The following is a 20264-nucleotide window of genomic DNA, read 5'->3' on the forward strand; positions in this document are numbered from 1 at the left end:
GCCCGTCTGCCAACGCAGAGGGCCTGGTTTTGATCCCTAGTACGGGAAGATCCCGTTCGCAGTGAAGCAGCTAAGCCCGAGGACTGGAACTACTGAGCCTGAGCTCTGGAACCCTCAGGCCACAACCACTGAAGTTCGAGCAGCCCAGAGCGTATGCTCCATAGCAAGAGAAGCCACACCTCAGCCAGAATAGTCCCCCTCGCCACAACTAGAGAAAGCCTGAGCACAGTAGCAAAGACCCAGTACAGCCCAAAATAAGTATTAACACATAGATAAATCAGTAACAACAGTTGTGACTCTCTTGTTCAGGGGATTTCTTATGAAAAACTTCCTGTGGAATACAGAAAGTCACATCACCCTCCCAACAAATTTGTCTACTTTTTTCAGAATTTGACTTTTCCAACTCGACCCATGAGGGAATGAATTTTTGGCAAAAAGATAAGAACAGGAGGTATGGGTCTCTTAATCCTGGGAACTGAGCTTTATTTTCAGCACTGAGGTGAGGAGCTCTGAGAAAGCTGAGTGCAGCACAAACAATGGAGCTAATCATGCTTTTCCAGGGCGTTTGAATAATGACTGCATGCCCAGAACTTGACTAAGCCCTGTAATGAAATTCTAAAGAAATAAAAGACATGCACTGTGTCCTCGTGATTCTTATAGGTCTTCCAAAGAGACAACATTTTGAACAGGAAGTAATTAGAGAAGAATTAAGTACTCGACTGTTCAGTATTGGCCTTCAGTTCAATCGAAATTCAGAGAAAGGAGCAATCGGGTGACTGGGGAGAGATGGAAAGTAAACAGAGGCAGGGCCTAATGTGAGTAAGCCAAGGAGAGAGAGCACATTCCACATGGATGATGCATCGTGAGGAAGGCAAGCACACAGCAAAGGCAAGGAGTAGGCAAAGACTCCAGAGGACTGGTCCCACAGAGATGGGTGTTTATTGGCTCAAAATAAAGTTAAGTAGGTATAGGGGCTTCCCAGGTGGTGCAGTGGTAAAGAATCCTCCTGCCAATGCAGGAGACTCAAGGTTCAATCCTCAGGTCAGGAAGATCCCCTAGAGATGGACATGGCAACCCACTCCAGTATTCTCGACTGGGAAATCCCATGGACAGAGGAGCCTGGCGGGCTACAGTCCGTGGGGTCACAAACAGTTGGATAGAACTGAGCACTGAGTAACTAAGCACACACAGGAGCAGAGTGGGCTGCTTGATAGGCCTCGGAATCCAGGAAGAGGGTTGCAACTATTAGAGCTCAGAACTAGAAAGGACTTAAGCTATCTAACCCAGTGTTCTCTTCAATATCTATGTGTGTGTTTGTTTCTCCATTTTGGCTGCACTGAGTAGTTGCGGCGCACAGGACTTTCGGTGCACCATGCAGGATCCTTCATTGCAGCTTAGGAAGTCTACTTGGGGCACAGGCTCCAAGGGCGTGCAGGCTCAGTAGTTGTGGTGTGCGAGCTTACTTGCTCTGCAACACTTTGGATCCTAGTACCCTGACCAGGGATTGAACCCCTGTCCCCTGCATTGCACAGCAGACTCTTAACCACTGGATCACCAGGGAAGTCCCGATAATTAGGTGATTGTAAACCAAGCTTCCTCAGACTCCAGGCTTTTACAGAAGTGCATCCAGGCTGCTAGAAATGAATATTTCCCAGCAACCATACAAGACTAAAACTATTTGAAGAAAAATATCATTGTTTTTAATTGCTTTCTGTATCATGGTTCTGTTCAAGATTTCATTAATTAAAAAAAAAAACTTCTACTAAAAATGTTTGAAAATTATCAATCCTCACAAAGCCGTAGTTGGAACCTGATGCAGAGAGCAGCAGGGAGGCTTGGTAGGTTCTTGAGCAACAGAAGTATTGAAATTGACAAGAAGTGGGAGAAGACGAGAACAGAAGCCATGGTAACACCCCAACTCAAATTCTGCCCTTCCCACGGAAGTCTGCCCTGACCAGCCTGGCCTGAAACCCTTGCCCTGTTTGTAATCATAGCATAACTTATGACCACGTAATTCATGTGTTAATTAACCATGCATCACATCATGACATCTTTTCTATAATGGTCTAGAGCTTTTCTATAACCTTTTTTGGTCTTTATACCATTAGAGCAGAAATTAGGCAAAGATGTGCCTGGATTCTTGTAGAGAGGTTCAAGTACCAGCCTAGGCCGGACTGACGGACTTTGGAGAACTCTCCTTCCTCAAGTCTGTACCTCTGCATCATCTCTACCAGACTGGTAGTCCCTGGGGGCACAGTGTGTGATTAGGCTCATGGTGGACCCGCCATAAATGGTGAGCGTGGGAGTTGACTGGTTGGATCTTTGATTGGGGTCAGGTGGTTGGATGGTTGGTTGGTTGGTTGGTTGAGGGGCTGAAAGCCCTCACCAGGCTAGCTGTCAGTCAAAGTGAATAGAAGGCTGTGAACTGGCCAGCATCTGAGGAAGCTCAGGCATTTCCCAGCTGGCCCAATGGTCAGGAATCTGCCTGCCAGCGCAGGAGCCACAAGAGACACGCATTTGATGCACAGGTCGGGAAGATCTCCTGGAGGAGGAAACCGCAACCCACTCCAGTGTTCTTGCTTGAAAAATTCTGTGGACAGAGGAGCCTGATGGGCTACAGTCCATGGGGTCACACAGAGTTGGACACGACCAAGCATACATACAAAAGGAAGCTTGGAGGAAGGAACAGCAGGACCCATTCTAGCTTGTCTGGCCTCTGAAGAAACAGGACCGTTTCTCAGTCTCAGCCTTGCATGGCTAATTGTTGACAGTCCAGCTTCTACACTTTCCCACCTGAACAGGAGCCGGATGCTGTCAAACAACAGACTCTCATGCCTGTGAGGACTCTGTCAGCAGTTACAAAGAGAGCTGGAAGGCGGCAGCAAAATGCAAACCAGCATCGAGCTCTCTAGGACCCTATTAGCGTCTATCCTGACCAAGCGGATTAAATAGAGGCCAAAATGTGATGGAGGAAGTTCACGTAACTGGGGAGATGGATTCAGTGACACCAACTGGTTATTCCCATTTCATTTTTCCCCAAGAGGTGGACTGTACTACCTGGTATCAAAATAGGAATAAAATTATTCCCAGACCTGAAAGTTTCATATTATAGCAGAGGAGACGAAAGAATAATGAATTGATAACAATAATGATAAAATGACAATAACTATATTTTTTTACTTATTACCTGCTATGCACAGACTAATATGAGCTCTCATACAATACTAATTTATTTAATTCTCACAACAGCCCTCTAGGGTGGCTACTGTTATAAGCTTTATTTTAGGGGATGAGGAAACTGAAGCTTATAAAGTGTAAGTAGCTCTCTAAGAAAGGGGGCCTGAGGCTTAAGAGGGAGGGAGTGTATGTATAATTATGGCTGATTTGCATTGTTGTACAGCAGAAACAAACAAGAAAGAAATTTTCCTCTAATTAAAAAAATAAATTTTAAAAAAAGAAAAAGAAATAAATAGAAAGGGGGCCTTATTAAGGTCCCACCCATTAACAACAGTTGTTAAAAGCATTAACTATAGTTAACTATAATGCCTGAGTTTGATAGCCATTCCCTTCTCTAGGGGTCTTCCTGACCCGGGGATCAAACGTGGGTCTCCTGCATTGCAGGCAGATTCTTTACTGTCTGAGCCACCAGGGAAGCCCTTCATTAAGACCCCGCCCACTAACAATGGTGGTTAAAAGCACTACTTCCAGAGCGATTATTGAGTTTGAGCCTCCGCCTGCCCCTTATTAACAAATGACTTAATTTATCTGGGCCTCAGCGTCCTCACTTCCAAGATGCACCTTTAATATTTAACTTGTAGAATGCTTCTGCTGAATGAATGAGACAAGTCATGTAAATGTTATAACTGGGTAATAGTAAGCATGAATGTTTGCTATTATGAATAACAATAATTTACGCAGTTTCCAAAGTCACCATCCTTTAGGCCATGCTTTAGTGCTCCCCCATTCATGCATTCAGTTAAATTGTCCGTGAATATATCCATCTTTTTCTTCCGTAGTCCCCCACTCATCCATCCCCACTGTTCCAATAATACCTTCCTTCTCTTCCCCAGTTTCTCTTCCCAGCTGCTCCTCTTAAGAAATAAAAACAACAGCCCTGGCAGCATTGCTGTGAGCCATGTCCCTTTTCAGATGCCTGGTATGTGCGATCAGCCCTTTCACCTATTCAGTTTAGCTCTCCCCACCCCCACCTGACGGAGAGGCATTCTGTGTATCCGTGTGAATATGCGTGGGTGAGAGCTCCGTTTTCTGTAGCTGTTTCAGCGCAGTGTTATGGGGGCCTTCAGCTCAGTTCAGTTGCTCAGTCATGTCCGACTCTTTGCGACCCCATGGACTGCAGCACGCCAGGACTCTCTGTCCATCACCAACTCCCGGAGATTACTCAGTTATGTCCATCGAGTCAGTGATGCCATCCAGCCATCTCATCCTCTGTCTTCCCCTTCTCCTCCCGCCCTCAATCTTTCCCAGCATCAGGGTCTTTTCCAATGAGTCAGTTCTTCCCATCAGGTGGCCAAAGTATTGGAGTTTCAGCTTCAACATCAGTCCTTCCAATGAATATTCAGGACTCATTTCCTTTAGGATGGACTGGTTGGATCTCCTTGTGGTCCAAGGGACTCTCAAGAGTCTTCTTCAACACCACAGTTCAAAAGCAGCAATTCTTTGGCACTCAGCCTTCTTTATAGTCCAACTCTCACATCCATACATGACCACTGGAAAAACCATAGCCTTAACTAGATGGACCTTTGTTGGCGAAGTAATGTCTCTGCTTTTTAATATGCTGTCTAGGTTGGTCATAACTTTTCTTCCAAGGAGTAAGCGTCTTTTAATTTCATGGCTGCAATCACCATTTGCAGTGATTTTGGAGCCCAAAAAAATAAAGTCTGACACTGTTTCCACTGTTTCCCCATCAATTTCCCATGAAGTGATGGGACCGGATGCCATGATCTTCGTTTTCTGAATGTTGAGCTTTAAGCCAACTTTTTCACTCTCCTCTTTCAGTTTCATCAAGAGGCTCTTTAGTTCTTCTTCACTTTCTGCCATAAGGGTGGTGTCATCTGCATATCTGAGGTTATTGATATTTCTCCCTGCAATCTTGATTCCTGCTTGTTTCTTCCAGCCCAGCGTTTCTCATGATGTACTCTGCATAGAAGTTAAATAAGCAGGGTGACAATATACAGCCTTGACGTACTCCTTTTCCTATTTGGAACCAGTCTGTTGTTCCATGTCCAGTTCTAACTGTTGCTTCCTGACCTGCATACAGGTTTCTCAAGAGGCAGGTCAGGTGGTCTGGTATTCCCATCTCTTTCAGAATTTTCCCCAGTTTATTGTGATCCACACAGTCAAAGGCTTTGGCATAGTCAATAAAGCAGAAATAGATGTTTTTCTGGAACTCTTTTGTTTTTTCGATGATCCAGCAGATGTTGGCAATTTGATCTCTGGTTCCTCTGCCTTTTCTAAATCCAGCTTGAACATCTGGAATTTCACAGTTCACATACTGTTGAAGCCTGGCTTGGAAAATTTTGAGTGTTACTTTACTAGTGTGTGAGATGAGTGCAATTGTGCAGTAGTTTGAGCATTCTTTGGCATTGCTTTTCTTAGGGATTACCTTTCTAAGGGGTGGGCCTTACAGACCCACCATTCTGAGAGCTTTGCCCCATGCAGAACTGAAAATGTTCTGTGGGACACATTTCTCAGTACAGAAATGAGAACCGGAAACTTGCCCAAGGATAGAAAATCACTGAATTTTAAGGTCAGCCCACTGATACTGACTTCTTCAGGGACCACACGTATAGCATCCCTTGTGTTTTGCTCTTGGATGTTGGAAGGAAGCCTTTGATGACGTCGTCCCCCTCCACCCTCCCTTGCTCCCTCAGCTGCGGCCACACCGACCCTCCTGCTCCTCCTTCCACAGGTCGTGTCTGTTACAGCTGCAGAGCCTTCATGCTTGCTCTTTCCCCAGCCTTGAAAATCCGTCCGTTTTCACGGCTGTTTTCTTCTCATTATTCAGACCTGGAGATGAGTCCACACACTCAGGTGGGGTCAAGTACTGAGGCCTATACAAGGCAGAACATTGGAACTGAGATGCAGAAAACTGCAAGGTTTGAATGGTTGGACCTTCCATGAAGAAGAAATAGGATCTGCTCACCAATCCCAGGGGAATAACAGGAGCTGGGGGTTGGGGTGACGTAGGGAGGAGAGGAATGTCTCTTGGAAGAAAGCAAACTGAGTCTCACTACATGTGGAATTGAGAATCCACAGTTATAATGTCCACATGATGCAGAAATTCCCAAGTTAAGAAATGGGTATGAAAGTGTCCCTACCAGTGACACGGCTGAAGGACCTGGCAGAGGGAAAGCAAACTTCTCTGTAGTGACACGCCCACCACCCATGCTGTGTAGAACTCCTTGAAGGAAAGAAACAATTTCTAGTGAAGTAAATTCATGGTTCACAGTAAGCCACACAGAAACAAGCCACCATGTGGGGAAGATCAGAAACTAATGGAAGAATTAGAACCCCAAGGAGAGGAACATTCTGAGAGGCTGTAAAGTGGCTACACTGAGATGTAATAAAGAGATATGTTTTACAAGAATGAAGTAATAGGGAAAGTACACAGTACTTTAAGAAATGGCAAGGAGATATGAAAAAGAAACAGCTCAAACTTCTGAAAAGGAACAACAGAGTCACAGAAATTCAGCAGAGTGCACTAGTGTTAGCTCAAGCTCCACCAGAAAACTCAAATCTTTAAAAATCACGGCCTGCGGGCATTTCAGAGACCCTTCTTTCCTACTGCTGGCGATCCAAAAAGAGTTGGGAAACCAGGTGTTCTACTCAGGAAAGACTTTTTTTTTCTGAGTTACCGTTGATGAAAAGAGCCTTTCTCTTAAGGGAAAGAAAGGATAGAGAAGACTGGAGCGCCCAAATCTGAGCCCCATCATCGCACGCCAGAGGGGATGTTGCAGTTCTAGGCAACCCCACCCCCGTGGCACATTTGCTCTCATTTTGTCTTCGTGTCTCCTTCTCCATGTCTCACGCATTCACACACGCATATCATGCGGTCCCTTCTTACTCTACTGCGTTCATTTTGTTAGGCTCAAGCACATTGATTTTTAATGTGTTTGAGCCTAATGAAATGGGGGAGGGCATAATCCCGAAAGCAAATGCTTCCGTCAGGATAAGTGATGGGGTCTGCTCTGGTGGTCCAGCGGTCAGGAATCAGCCTTGCAATGCAGGGAACACCGGTTCAGTCTCTGGTCTGGGAAGACCCCACATGCCTCAAGGCGGCTGAGCCCGTTTGCCCCAAGTAACGAGCCCGCGCTCTGGATCCGAAGAGCTGCAACCCCTGAGCCTTGTGCCGCAACTGCTGAAGCCCAAGAGCCTGTGCCCCACCAGAGAGGCCAGTGCCACAGGTCCGCACGCTGCAACTAGAGGGTAGCCCCTGCTTGTTGCAGTTACAGAAAGCCTGCCCACAGCAACACAAAGTCAGCACAGCCAGAAGTAAATAATTTTTTTAAAAAAAAAGGTAAGTTACATAAAGGAAAAAAATATCTGCATGTACATGCATCAGGCCATTAACAGTGACTAGTCAGAGCATGAGGTTGCCAGGATTTTCGCTGTCAGTCATTTCTATGATGTTTGATTGTGTGCAGGCATTTCTTTTGAAATTAGGAAAAGCAATGGATTTCTTTTAAAATAATGAGTTAAGCAGCAATTCTTTCTCAAAGACAGTTCCTTGTGTTTTTTAAAAACTAAAAAAGCAAAGGAGCAAGCAAGCATTCCAGGCTTCACCTTCTGGTAAAGTGAGTGTTAGTCTGATCTAGGCTTCTGCGGACGATAAAGTCACTCACATACATCAAGTCATGTAATACTCAAAATAATCCTAGTAAGTAGATACAGTTATTGTCCTGTCCCACTAAAATATAAGTTCCAGGGAGAGATCCTTGTCTCAGGTTCACTGCTGTATCTCAAGCGCTTGGAATGATGCCTAGTTACAGCATGGACTCTCAATAAACATTTATTGAATGAGGGCACCCTTTACAGACAGGGAAACCGGGGTACAGAGCAGTTAGGGATCTTGTCCAAGGTCACACCTCTAACAGTGGTGAAGCCAAGCTGTGACCCAGGTGGTCTAGCTCCAGAACCTACTCTCTGACTTGGAGAATCTCTGTGCTTTTTCTTCTACATGAAAGAAAAGACTGTCCAACCTACTCCAGACACCTCCTTGATGCAGCGGGCAAGGAGGACAAAGGGGAGGACGGTCTGTGGAAACCAGTCTATCAGTGCTTCCCATATCCGTGTCTCCTCTCTCCACCTTGTTCTAAGGCAGCGTTAATGACCCACCCATTCTCAACATCAGGGAGGCGATGGAGGCATCAGCCATCAACTCCCATTTTCCAGACTCTCTAGCCACCCTCAGCAAGGGAGGCGCCCTCTTTTTTATTTTCTCTTTTTATTGAATTATAATTGAAGTGTAGCATTGTATAAGTTTAAGGCATACAGCCTGTTGACTTGATACAGTACTATATTGCAATATAATTATACCGCTTCTATTACATCAGTTATCATTTTCCTTTTTGATGGTGGGGAAAATTCCCCAGCATCTGGGTCTTGGGTGGCATTTCTCAGTTCTTCCTTCTTAACTGCCGAATGCCTAGTGGACTAGTTGCCCCGTCCTTCACCGGGACTGATGTCCCCTGCAGGCCTCTCTACAAGCTGCAAACCCAGCCAGTGCTGTCGGGCCCCAGGGGAAAAACTGAGCCTCTGGCTCCAAGCTTCTGGTGGTTTTAAACAATACAAAGGAAAAACCCTCAGCTTAGGGCATCCAGGCTACAGACAAAGTTTCAAGGTTTTAATTTTGAAAGATTGTAAAGAGCATTAATGTTAGCTCTAAATCCTGATTGTAATGTTTCAAGGAGCTTTCACTCACTGAGTCCCTCTTAGCTGAGACAGTCACTGCTCAGTGTTTTCATGCACACTGAATTTTAGGAATGCCTTTTGCAGTGCAATCTGTGTCTTATCTTCCCACCTGGCCCTCCCTAGGGCTGTAGTCTCACAATCTTAGAATACCTGAGCAAGAAACGACCTTCTCTGATCCAACTTCATCACTTTATAGGTGGAGAAACTGAGACCCAGAAAGAAAATTCTCTCCCCACAGTCAGATAATAACAAAATAAGTGGGAAATGAGGGGAAGCTTACCAGTTGCTTGCTCTCATTCACATCATCCATGAAATCTCTTCCAGGTTCCCATTTAGCCTGTAGTTGTCATGTCTTCACTGTGTCCCAGAGTGTGGCCAGTACAAAGAAATGACCTGCTTAGAGTTCAATTCTCCCTTGAGACTGTAATATGGACACATAAAATAATCAGAAAACAGTTCAAGGCAGCATTCAACTACTCTTTTATCTATTTATTCATATATTTGCCCATACATTAATTCATTTAATAGACAGATATTTATTGAACATAGCGGTAAGTCAGAAATACACTTTGCTCTCAAGGAGTTTTTTTTAAGTTAATTTATTTTTTACTGAGGGATAATTGCTTTATAGAATTTTGCTATTTTCTGTCAAACCTCAACAGCCATAGGTATACATATATCCCCTCCCTTTTGAAGCTCCTTCCCATCTCCCTCCCCACCCCACCCCTCTAAGTTGATACAGACCCCCTGTTTCCTGAGCCATACAGCAAATTCCTGTTGGCTATCTATTTTACATATGGTAACGTAAGTTTCCATGTTACTCTCTCCATACATCTCACCCTCCCCTCCCTTCTCCTCACGTCCACAAGTCTATTCTCTGTGTCTGTTTCTCCATTGCTCCCCTGTAAGTAAATTCTTCAGTACTATTTTTGTAGATTGCACATATATGTCATTTATCTTTCTCTTTCTGACTCACTTCACTCTATATAATAGGTTCTAGGTTCATCCATTCACCTCATTAGAACTGACTCAAATGTGTTCCTTCTTATGGCTGAGTAATATTCCATTGTGTATATGTACCACAACTTCTTTATCCATTCGTCTGTCAATGGACATCTAGGTTGCTTCCATGTTTAGCTATTATAAATAGTGCTGCAGTGAACAATGGGATAGAGATGTCTCTTTCAGTTTTGGTTTCCTTGGGGTATATGCCTAGGAGTGGGATTGCTGGGTCATATGGTGGTTTTATTCCTAGTTTTTTAAGGACTCTCCATACCGTCTTCCGTAGTGGCTCTATCAAATTACATTCTCATCAACAGTGCAAAGGTTTCCTTTTCTCCACACCCTCTCCAGCATTTATTGTTTGTAGACTTTTTGATGAAAGCCATTCTGACCGGTGTGAGGTGATATCTCATTGTAGTTTTGATTTGCATTTCTCAAGTAATGAGCAAAGTTGAGCATCTTTTCATGTGATTATTAACCATCTGTAGGTCTTCTTTGGAGAAATGTCTGTTTAGGTCTTTTTCCCACTTTTTGATTGGGTTGTTTTTCTGGTATTGAGTCATATGAGCTGCTTGTATATTTTGGAAATTAATCCTTTGTCTCTCAAGAAGTTTTTAATTGACTGGGGAAAGATAGAAATATGCTTAAATAATTATTGCTGAGTTTGTGTAGATTTAACACCCGCCTAGTTAATGGCTTTGCCTGCAGTGTCAGTTGAGGTTGATGGGAGAATATGGTAATCAAACACCTGGGACATTTAGATGGAGTTAAAAGTTATGACTTTCTTCGTAGGAAAGAGCTAGCAACTCACTTTTCTAAAGAATTTTCTCTGTACTGGGTGCTTGACTTTTAATTATCACAGCAACCTTGAGAGATAAAGATACTGAGATTCAGAAAAGTTCAGTAACTTGTCCAAAATCACCAGCTAGAAAAGGAAGAATCTAGGCCCACCCCAAATGCATCTGACTCCACACTTGGTGGTATTTTTCTCCATTCTCTCCTGCCGGCTCTCCCAGCCTCACTGGAAAGCCTTTTCCTGCCTGTGGACTTATTTGCATTGACTTGGATCCTGGGGTAAAGGAACGGGACTGAGCTATTGTGATACAAAGATTCTTGGCCACAGCGGCCTCTGGAAGAGGAGAGCAGGCCCCCAGGGACCAGGGTGTCCCATGGGCTACATGTGACTGGCCACCCTGGGAAGGGCAGTGCTCTCTGGCAGGCACCATCCACGCTTCTGTTTGTTCACCTGCAAGGGCTGAGCGGGGCAAGCCCAGAGCCCCGGGCAAACAGCCACAGGTGGGTTTGCTCTTCTCACTCAGATGTCTCAAGCAGATTTGTTCAGAGCAGGGCGCAGAAGAGGCGGTCAGTTCCAGCTCCTTTTTTCAGCAGTCATGCACCACGTGGGGAGTAAGCACCACGAGGGGAGCGAGACACCTTCCCTGCCCTCAAGGGACCCTGCCCCGGGCCTGCCTGGATCGAGGCTGTCCCCTACCCTGGCTTAGTCTTGCCCTGCTTCCCCTCTCTGACTTTGACTCACAGCAGTTTCACAAGCCCACAAACACAGACTGGATTTTGTGGCCTTATTGTCCTCCACCCCAGGCTCTCATCATTCAGTGTAGAATTTAGCCAGTTTCATGAGAGAGGGCACGGCAGCCCACTCCAGTATTCTTGCCTGGAGAATCCTCATGGACAGAGGAGCCTGGCGGGCTATGGTCCATAGGGCTGCAAAGCGACTGAAGTGACTTAAGACACGTGTGAGAGGGGCAGTTCATTAGATGCTTAGAAGTCCAAGACATAGCTGTGTGACAGACTGTGTGGAACAGATACAATGGCAGTACACCCAGACAGAGAGATCAGGGTGGGCCAGAGTAATCGGAGGATCTTCACGGAGGACACCCTGTCATCCCAGGATGGTTGGAACATACAGTCTGGGCAGATCAGAGCCCATGGCCCTCGGCCGCCCATGGGCTGGTGGCTGGGAAGGCGCCTGGGCTTGAAGAGCAGGAGGCTGGGGAGCGAGCCATGTGCTCTGGAGGAAGCACTCAGGTCTGGCCTCTGACCTCTGAGAGGCCGAGAGGTCGGCAGGTCAGCCTCCGTCCTCTGCCCAGCCCCGGGCTCTCTGGCGCCATTTGCCTGTTTGCCCAGGAACTCAGACACACGGGGAAATTGAGGAGGAAGTCCACACTGTTCCTGGAGGTTTTTGTTTTTTTCTGCCTGGCCTGGGCCTGCCTTCAGATCAGCGACCGCGGAAGGGACACGTTATTCTGGCACTTGGGCTCGGAAGTTGCTGCATCCGGTGACTGCTGTTCCAGGGGGGAGTTTCCCCCCATCAGGCTAGCGGGGGGCGGGGGCCGCAGGAGCCCGCCAGTCTGGCTGCCAGAGCCGGGCACGCCAGGGGACCGTCCGGCGTGGGACCAGGGAGGGAAGGGCCTGCACACCCCTCGCACCCCCTGCCGTGGCGCCTGGAGCCCCTTCCACAGCCTCAGCGCCCAGCAGAGCTCCGAGGAGCCTGGAATCGCTTCCAGGGACAGCCTCCTCCCGTCCCGCGTTAGAGCTCTCTGCCTTGTACGGCCCTGCAATCGCTGGTCTTCTGACCGCCCCCTGTCGGCTCTGTTTTTTCCCTTAAGGCCACAAAAGATTAGTCTACCTTCATTCCCCATCCACAGAATGGTCCTTCGTGTCTTTGAAGGTAATCATTCATGCCTCATTCCACTGGGATTTCGTCTTCCGACGCCATAGTCCCCCTTTCTCCAATCTGTGGTTTCCAGTTTCTTCACCTGCAGACCCGTTTCGCTGTCTTCCTGCTGAATCCCTTCCCACCACACCCTGCAGGGTGCGTCAGCCCCTCTTCGGGTCTGTGGTGGAGCTTCGGGCTCAGAGCTTCGTCTCTGGCCCTCGGCGAGGCTGTGAGGTCCCGGAAGGAGGAACCGTGCCCTCTTCCCTCTTCAGCTGGACTCTGGCTCCTGCCTCCTCCCGTTTCCCCAGGCCCTCGACCCCCGTCATTGCCCCTCGCGTCTCCCCTCCTTGCTGGCCCCTCCGTCCCTTACGCAGACCTCCCATCAAAGCCGAGGCCGTCCCTGCGTCCCACACCCGCCACGGGCCGTCTCCCTGCCCTTGTTTGTAGCCAAGCCTCGTCCTGAAGGTGCAGAACGTCTCCCCCGCCACCTCCCTGCTGAACGTGCTCTGGCAGAGTGCACGGGGTCATCCGAGCTTCACCCCCAGCCCGGCAGCTGCTCTGCAGGCCCCTTCCACCTTGCCAGCCCCCGCTCACCCTGCTGCTCCCCGGCTGCAGCTGCGCCCGGGGCTCCGTCCTCGGCCTAGCTCCCCGTTCCGCACACACGCTCTGCCCGAGACCCCCGCCCAGCCCCGTGACCTGAGCCGCCCAGCTGTCCATCCAACACCCGCTCGAATGTCCTAACAGCAGCCACTGTCTCCTGCCTGCAGCCCCTCAGTGGGCCTCACTGCCCCCAGACGGTCCAGGCTCTTTCCACAGGCGTGTAAAGGGCGGCCCCTAGAGTCCAGCCAGCCCCGCCGCCCCCCAAGCCTCCCCGTCCTCACCCCTCCCGAGCTCCAGCTCTGGGTAGCTCCTTTAGCTCCAGGAAGCCCCCTCGCCCCCCCCCACCCCCACCCCTGCACAAACGAGTACTGTTCCTCTGCCTGAGGCGCCCTTCGCCCTCCCCCCCGCCCCACCCCACCTGCCCCGTCTGCCAGGAACCTCTGCCCTGCCCTGGGGCGCACCTCCAGATCTGCTGTTGGAAGCCCTCCCTGCCTCCCCAGCACAGCTGTCTGCTCCCTTTGAGGCTTCCCACGTTCCCAGCACATACCTTCATTATTGCCCTTGTCGAAGGATGTCACCACTGCTTTTTTTCACTTTCTTGTGTCCCCATCAAACTTGAAATTCTTGAACTTGCCTTGGTCATCTAGCAGGGAAGACAGTCCCTGGTTCACAGTGGGCCCCTTAGACATGTCTGCTGAACTCAATGTTTCTGTCATACCCGGGAGAGTTGCTGGCACAAGGAGGACCCTCTGCCCAACACATTCCTTTACTAATTAAAATAGAAATCTCTGTAAATAATTGTGATGCAGTGTGATGCATGCTAACAGATGTGCCCAGTGTAGCAAGGCAGCCCAGACACAGAAGAGTTACTGCCACCCCGGATAAGGAAATTGCTGGATCAGGGGAGGCTTCCTCGAAGACATGACCTTTCATAAGGGCCTCAACGTTTAAGTAGGAGTTGGCCAGGATAAAAGGAGGTCTCCTAGGCCTCTGAGCAAAGATATGAAACAGTGCAAGGGCCCACAGTGGTTGGGAAGCAGCAAAATATGCCCACAGTGCTGGAAGACATGAGCAGGGGTGATCATTAAGGTTGGGACCGAGTGAATGCCATTTCAGGAGTCTGAACACAAAGGCAGTGGGGTCCTGTAAGGATTTTCAGAACAGAAATGGTGTGCAAGGATTTGTGTTTAGAAAGATAGAGTAGATGGATTGGCAGGAGGGGAATAAGGCTGGAGGTGAGATCCATTATTATAGGACCCTGACCAGAAGTAACAACTGCAGGAATCCCAGGGAGAGATGGCCTTCCCTTGAATCCACTCACCTCCACACACACCCCTCAACCCCAGTACAGAGTTCTTTCTGCAGAGAACTATGTCTGTCAAGCTGCACCAGAAGGGTAAGGTCTCTAGTGAAATATGTTTAGAATATGCTGAGTTAAACAGGTGTCTTGATGCAGCACTTTTCAGAGCCTTTAATATAATACATTGTACATGTTACATGAACATTCAGAGTTTCCCAGACAGACTGAGCCATGTAACCTCTTTCTGAGAGCAACTCAAGGGACTAGAATTTAATGGATTGGATAAAATAGAAACCAAGATCTAGTGTTTTCGTGATTCTGTCCGCTCTCATTCCTGGAAGGACAAAATAAACAGAAGAAATAGCTTTCCCCCGTGAGTAACTGATGTCATCCGAGGGCACGCCACTGGGGAGTCTTGTGTGTGTGCTTTGTTAGGGCATGGAATGGGCTCCCATGGAAATGTGAGGGGTAGGTTTTAGTCATTCTGTTTGGGGACAGGCTGAGCAAATCCACCTGCTCTTCCCAGGTCCCCTGTGTTTGTTCAGGCCCAAAAGAGGTCAGACCCAGGTGTTTGAAAGAATGGCAGGTCCTGACCTACGGGGCAAAGAAACCGGGTCTGCAGCCCCTGGAATGTTTGGCTTTCACCACATCTCTCCAGCTGACTTTGGTTGGCTGGCTGCAGGGGAGGAGCAGCCACCTGAGAATCTCCTGACCCCGCAGCCCAGATAGCAGGTCCCCAGCTCGGTGGGCCCCGTCGTGGTCCCCTCTCACTGTTGCATTCAGCTCCCTAGGGCTCCCAGCCACAAGCTGCCATTTTTAGCCTTCCTCTTGCCTGAGGGCTGGAGGGGAAAATGCTTGTAACATCCACCCATCAGCCTTGTGTCTTTAAATGAGCCCCGGCCTTAGCGTGCCTTCCCTGGCAGCGCCAAGGCCCTTTCCCAGCGAAGTCCCCAGGGTGGAGTTGTCTGGGCGGCTCTGTGTGTGGCTTGGGGATGCGCCTGTTTCTCCATCGCAGGAATTCTCCACTGAGAAGCATCAGATGTTCCTCAGTCCCTGCCAGGGCTTCAGGGTGAAGAGTTCACAAGTGCAGAAGGGGACAGACACACCACCACCTCCCCAGTGAGGGCCAGCTTCTGGCAAGGTGGAAGGCCAGTGACACGCCGCTAGCACCGAAATCAGGAAACTGCCCGGGGCCTTGAGCAGGGGGTCTGAGCGGGGGGCCCTTGGAGGGGCTGCTGCAACCCCAGCCCTACGACCTGGGTGGTGGCTGCCTCAGGCCTGCTCACTCGGATGGTCTGCTCTGAGTCAGCTCAAAAAAGACTCAGGAACACTGGTGTTCCTGTCACATGTGACCCTCAGCAGGAATGGTCAGACTACCCCACAATGGACTTAACCATCTATCTGAGAGAAGCTTCTAGTGTATCTATTCCAACCCTATGTTAAGTAGCTCCTACTTCTTCCCCTGAGGCTCTCAGAGCAGAAACTGAGACCCAGAGAGAAAGGAATTCACCCAAAACTCGGAGTTTATGTCAGAAGGAGAACATGATTTTCCTGTTTCCCAGTTCAGTGTCCAAAGAAATCTAACATCTACTTTATCTTTTACAAAAATCATATTGCTGTGAAATCTAAACTAAGTTCTGGAGTCAGAAAGAGCCAGGTTCAGATTGCAGCTCCACCACTTTTCAATTGCAGGAGAATAAATAGCCCTGGGGCAAGTAACTGACCATCCTGTAGCTCAGAGTTGCTTCTCTGAAAGGACACTTACCACATATGGTCATGGGAAGATTAGTTGAGATAATGCTTCTAAAGAGGGCTTCCCTGGTGGCTCAGAGGTTAAAGCGTCTGCCTCCAATGCGAGAGACCCGGGTTCGATCCCTAGGTCGGGAAGATCCCCTGGAGAAGGAAATGGTAACCCACTCCAGTATTCTTGCCTGGAGAATCCCATGGACGGAGAAGCCTGGAGAAGTCCACGGGGTCGCAAGAGTCGGACACGACTGAGCGACTTCACCTTCCACCTTCCCTTCTAAAGAACTCAACCAGATGCCCAGCTCCATCTGTAACCATTAGTTGTTTTTGTCACTGCTGCTGTTGGTAGAAATATTTTAATGAATATTATCATTAACATTGAAATTGGTGTGATGGTCCATTCATTACCTGTATTTGGATCTACATGAAGGAATTGAGAGACGTGCTTTTGCCACTTAAGCTTTTTAAATCTTCACTTTGAAACTGTATTTTTGTTCTTAATTGGCTTTTAATCAGTTTCATGAGTTGGCAGGGGACTTCCCTGATGTTTCCGTGGTTAAGAATCTGCCTTGCAATGTGGGGGACGCAGGTTCGATCCTTGGTGAGGCAACTAAGATTCCCCCATACCGCACAGTGACTAACCCTATGTGCCGCAACTACTGAAGGACTGGGGGGAAATGGTGACAGGTCCACAGGTCTCACTGGAGATGAAGAACAGGCATAGTGGCAGTGAGCGAGGTGGGAGGAAAGGCCGTGGTCAGAGGCTGATCCAGGCAGTGTGGAAGTCGCTCCTGGTGACGAAAGGTCCAGGGAGCAGCCATGGGGATGGTATCCTCGGTGGACAGGGTCCCTGGAGGCCCTTAAATCCAAGGAGGTCCAGGAACTCTGAAACTAGTTTACTGGCTGGGCAATTCACATAGCCTTTTGCCCAATTCCAAGTTAGATTAAAGTGACCTGAATAAATGAGATTTTACCCTATATCTCATCAGATTACTGCCTGGGAAGATTCTTTTATGTGACACTGAATCTGACATGAAAGAGCAATAATGTACTGAACCCAGGCATTTATTTCTAATCCTTGCCTTATTTTTTTAACCTAAGAGGGGCGTTGCTTAAAGGTCAGATTGTGTTTGTGTGTGTGAAAGAGAGATGGGCGAGAAAGGAGAACGTGCATCACAGTGTTTCGCCGTTTGACCTTTTCGGCATTTTAGCTCCAGGCTAGTGGGGGAGCAACACTGGGAGTCTTGTGAGGACGCTATATATCAAAATGTCACCAGCCACCAAAGACATTCTGTTCCCCAGTCCCCATCCAAATACTTGAAATTCACACCCTGAGCAAAAATTCACAGTAAATTTTGGTTTGGCGAGTATAGCATTATAATTATGCAGCAAAGGGCTTTTTTTGAAAAAACCATTTATACTCATTGTACAAGGAGAAGAGGGATGGTGAGTCAGGAGACGTGGCTAGCTCCCCACCCCTGCCCCCACCAGCACTTGCTCTGTGACGGGAAATAAGAATTGTGGTCAGGGTGACACACGTTTAGCACCTTACAGTGTAAAAATCGCCTACAGGGACCTCAGTTCCCCCTTGGGAAACCGAGATCCTGCCAGTCGCATAGTGTGGCCAAAGATCAAAAAAAATTAATAAAAAGACAAAAATCGCCCCCAGGGCTCCCCTGGTGGCTCAGTGGTTAAGAATCTGCCTCCCAGTGCAGGAGACACGGGTGCAATCCCTGGTCCGGGAAGATCCCACATGCCACGCGGAAGCCGAGCCTGAGTGCCACAGCCACCAGGCCCAGGCTGCAGACCCCACGCTCTGCAACAGGAGAGGCCCGCACAGTGTGAAGCCCGAACACCGACTAGAGAAGCCCCCGCCCACCGCAACTAGACCCAACACAGCCAAAAGAGCAGCAAAGACCCACCACAGCCAAAAGTGAGCGAATAAAAAATCACCCCCAGCTTTGAACCCTCACAACAGCCCACCAGAGTTGGCCAGATGGGTATTATGGTGCCTGTTGACAGGAAGCTGAGGCATAACACAGAAGTGACAGGCATAAGACCACTCGGTCGCAGTGGCCGCGCCAGGTCAGGCCCGCCAGCCTCCTGACCCTCCTGACCCTCCTGACGGACTGTGGCAAGTGACCGCCTCTCCATTTCAGCTCAGTAACATGAACCTGTCTCCAGACCCCCCATCAACAGCCCTGACTCACTAAGCTTCTGGAAGGACCGCGGTAGGAGCACACATTTCTACTGTGCTTATTTTTGCTTTCTCCCTTTTCTGGTTGTGCACCTCCTTTTAGAACAAGCCTCTAGAAACAGTTTCTGAAAATTACTGGTGCTTGTAATGCGGATGTAATTAAGGAGTATGTAGGTTAATCATTTTAACAAAAGAAGTAGGTATTTAAGATTTAATACTAGCCACAGGATAAGGGTCTATTGTGTAAAGCATAGCTTATCTTTGGCTTCAATGTTTGTCTTTGGTTTTACAAAGTAGCTTGTATTTCCAGTATTTTCTGCGTAAGATGGTAAAATGTGGGCTTCCCAGGTGGTGGTAGTGCTGGAGAAGTCACCCACAAATGTAGCAAGAGACACGAGTTCGATCCCTGGGTTGGGAAGATCCCCTGGAGGAGGGCATGGCAACCCACTCCAGTAATCTTGCCTGCAGAATCCCATGGACAGAGGAGCCTGATGGGCTACAGTCCATGGGGTCACAAAGAGTTGGACTCGACTGAAGCGACTGAGCATGCATGATAAAATGTAGAGCAATCACAATGTGTTAATAACTGCTAAGTCACTTCAGTTGTGTCCGACTCTGTGCGACCCCATAAACGGCAGCCCACCAGGCTCCCCCGTCCCTGGGATTCTCCAGGCAAGAACACTGGAGTGGGTTGCCATTTCCTTAATAAAGTGGGTAAATATTCTGGAAAAAAAAAAAAAAAGAAGGATAAGCCATGCACAGAATTCTGAGGTTGGAAACAGTGTGTTCTGGGCCACTTTGGTGTTCCACCCCCTGCACAGCCCCCAGCCTCATCAGACACACGCCTCCACAACACAGGACGCCCACCACGTGTGCCCAGTTGCAAGGGCAGACATCTTTCTTTCCACAGCTGGTCCCAAGCTGATCCCAGGCCTGCAGTTCACACGACTGGGACTAGCAGGCATTTCTCCTGCCCTCGTGCCCAGACACCCCAATACAGATCAGTCAGGGCATTTTTTTCTCAATGAACATGACTGCAGATGCTGTCAGTCACAAATTGACCCATGAGATGACATCTCTTTTGGCTCATGGATTAAGTCATTTTTAATAATTCACATCACACTTGCTTCCAGAAAGACTCCAAGAAGACACAATACAACGCAAAAAAGCAGGATCCAAGAGCCAGAATGGAGTCAGGAGAAGGCACGTGCAGGGAGCCTCGGCTGACGGAACCGGCCATAAAGGGCAGAAGTCAGCTCTCGGCTTCCTGACACACAGCGCAAACAGGAAGCACGGGTCACCAGGCCGGTCATTTTTTAGGAAACACAACCTTCTTTCTGACCTTGAAACCTACGAGGCAGTTCTAGTGTAGATTTTAAATAAGGCAGCATGCTTAGTCGTTCAAACGTGTCTGACTCTTTGCAGTCCCGTGGACTGTAGCCTGCCAGGCTGGCTCCTCTGTCCATGGGATTCTCTAGGCAAGAATCCTGGAGTAGGTTGCCATTTCCTCCTCCAGGGGATCTTCCCGACCCAGGGATCAAACCCGTGTCTCCTGCATTGGCAGGCGGATTCTTTACCACTGAGCCACCAGGGAAGCCCACCAGCCCACATTAGAGACAATGATATGGGCTTGGCTGGCCTCCAGCTGGTCCCATACATACCCTCTGCCTTCCCCATCCTCCTCCCTAGTGGGGCGGGCAGAGCCAGAAGTCCAGGAGCCCGCCACGTGGCACACACCGCGAGAGTAAGCCGTGCCCTCGGCCCCTGGCCTGCACCTCCCCCTCCCCAGGGCAGGCTGACATCTGCCAGGG

At 48.6% G+C, this 20264-nt stretch overlaps 1 protein-coding gene across 1 annotated transcript in view; it reads left to right on the forward strand.

The window, feature by feature from the left end:
• Positions 1 to 20264, forward strand: part of ME3 (malic enzyme 3) — a 225987-nt gene that overhangs the window by 179471 nt on the left and 26252 nt on the right. The gene's annotated exons all lie outside the window — the stretch shown is intronic.

Source organism: Budorcas taxicolor, chromosome 25, assembly GCF_023091745.1.
Source record: "Budorcas taxicolor isolate Tak-1 chromosome 25, Takin1.1, whole genome shotgun sequence".
Taxonomy (NCBI): Eukaryota; Metazoa; Chordata; class Mammalia; order Artiodactyla; family Bovidae; genus Budorcas; species Budorcas taxicolor.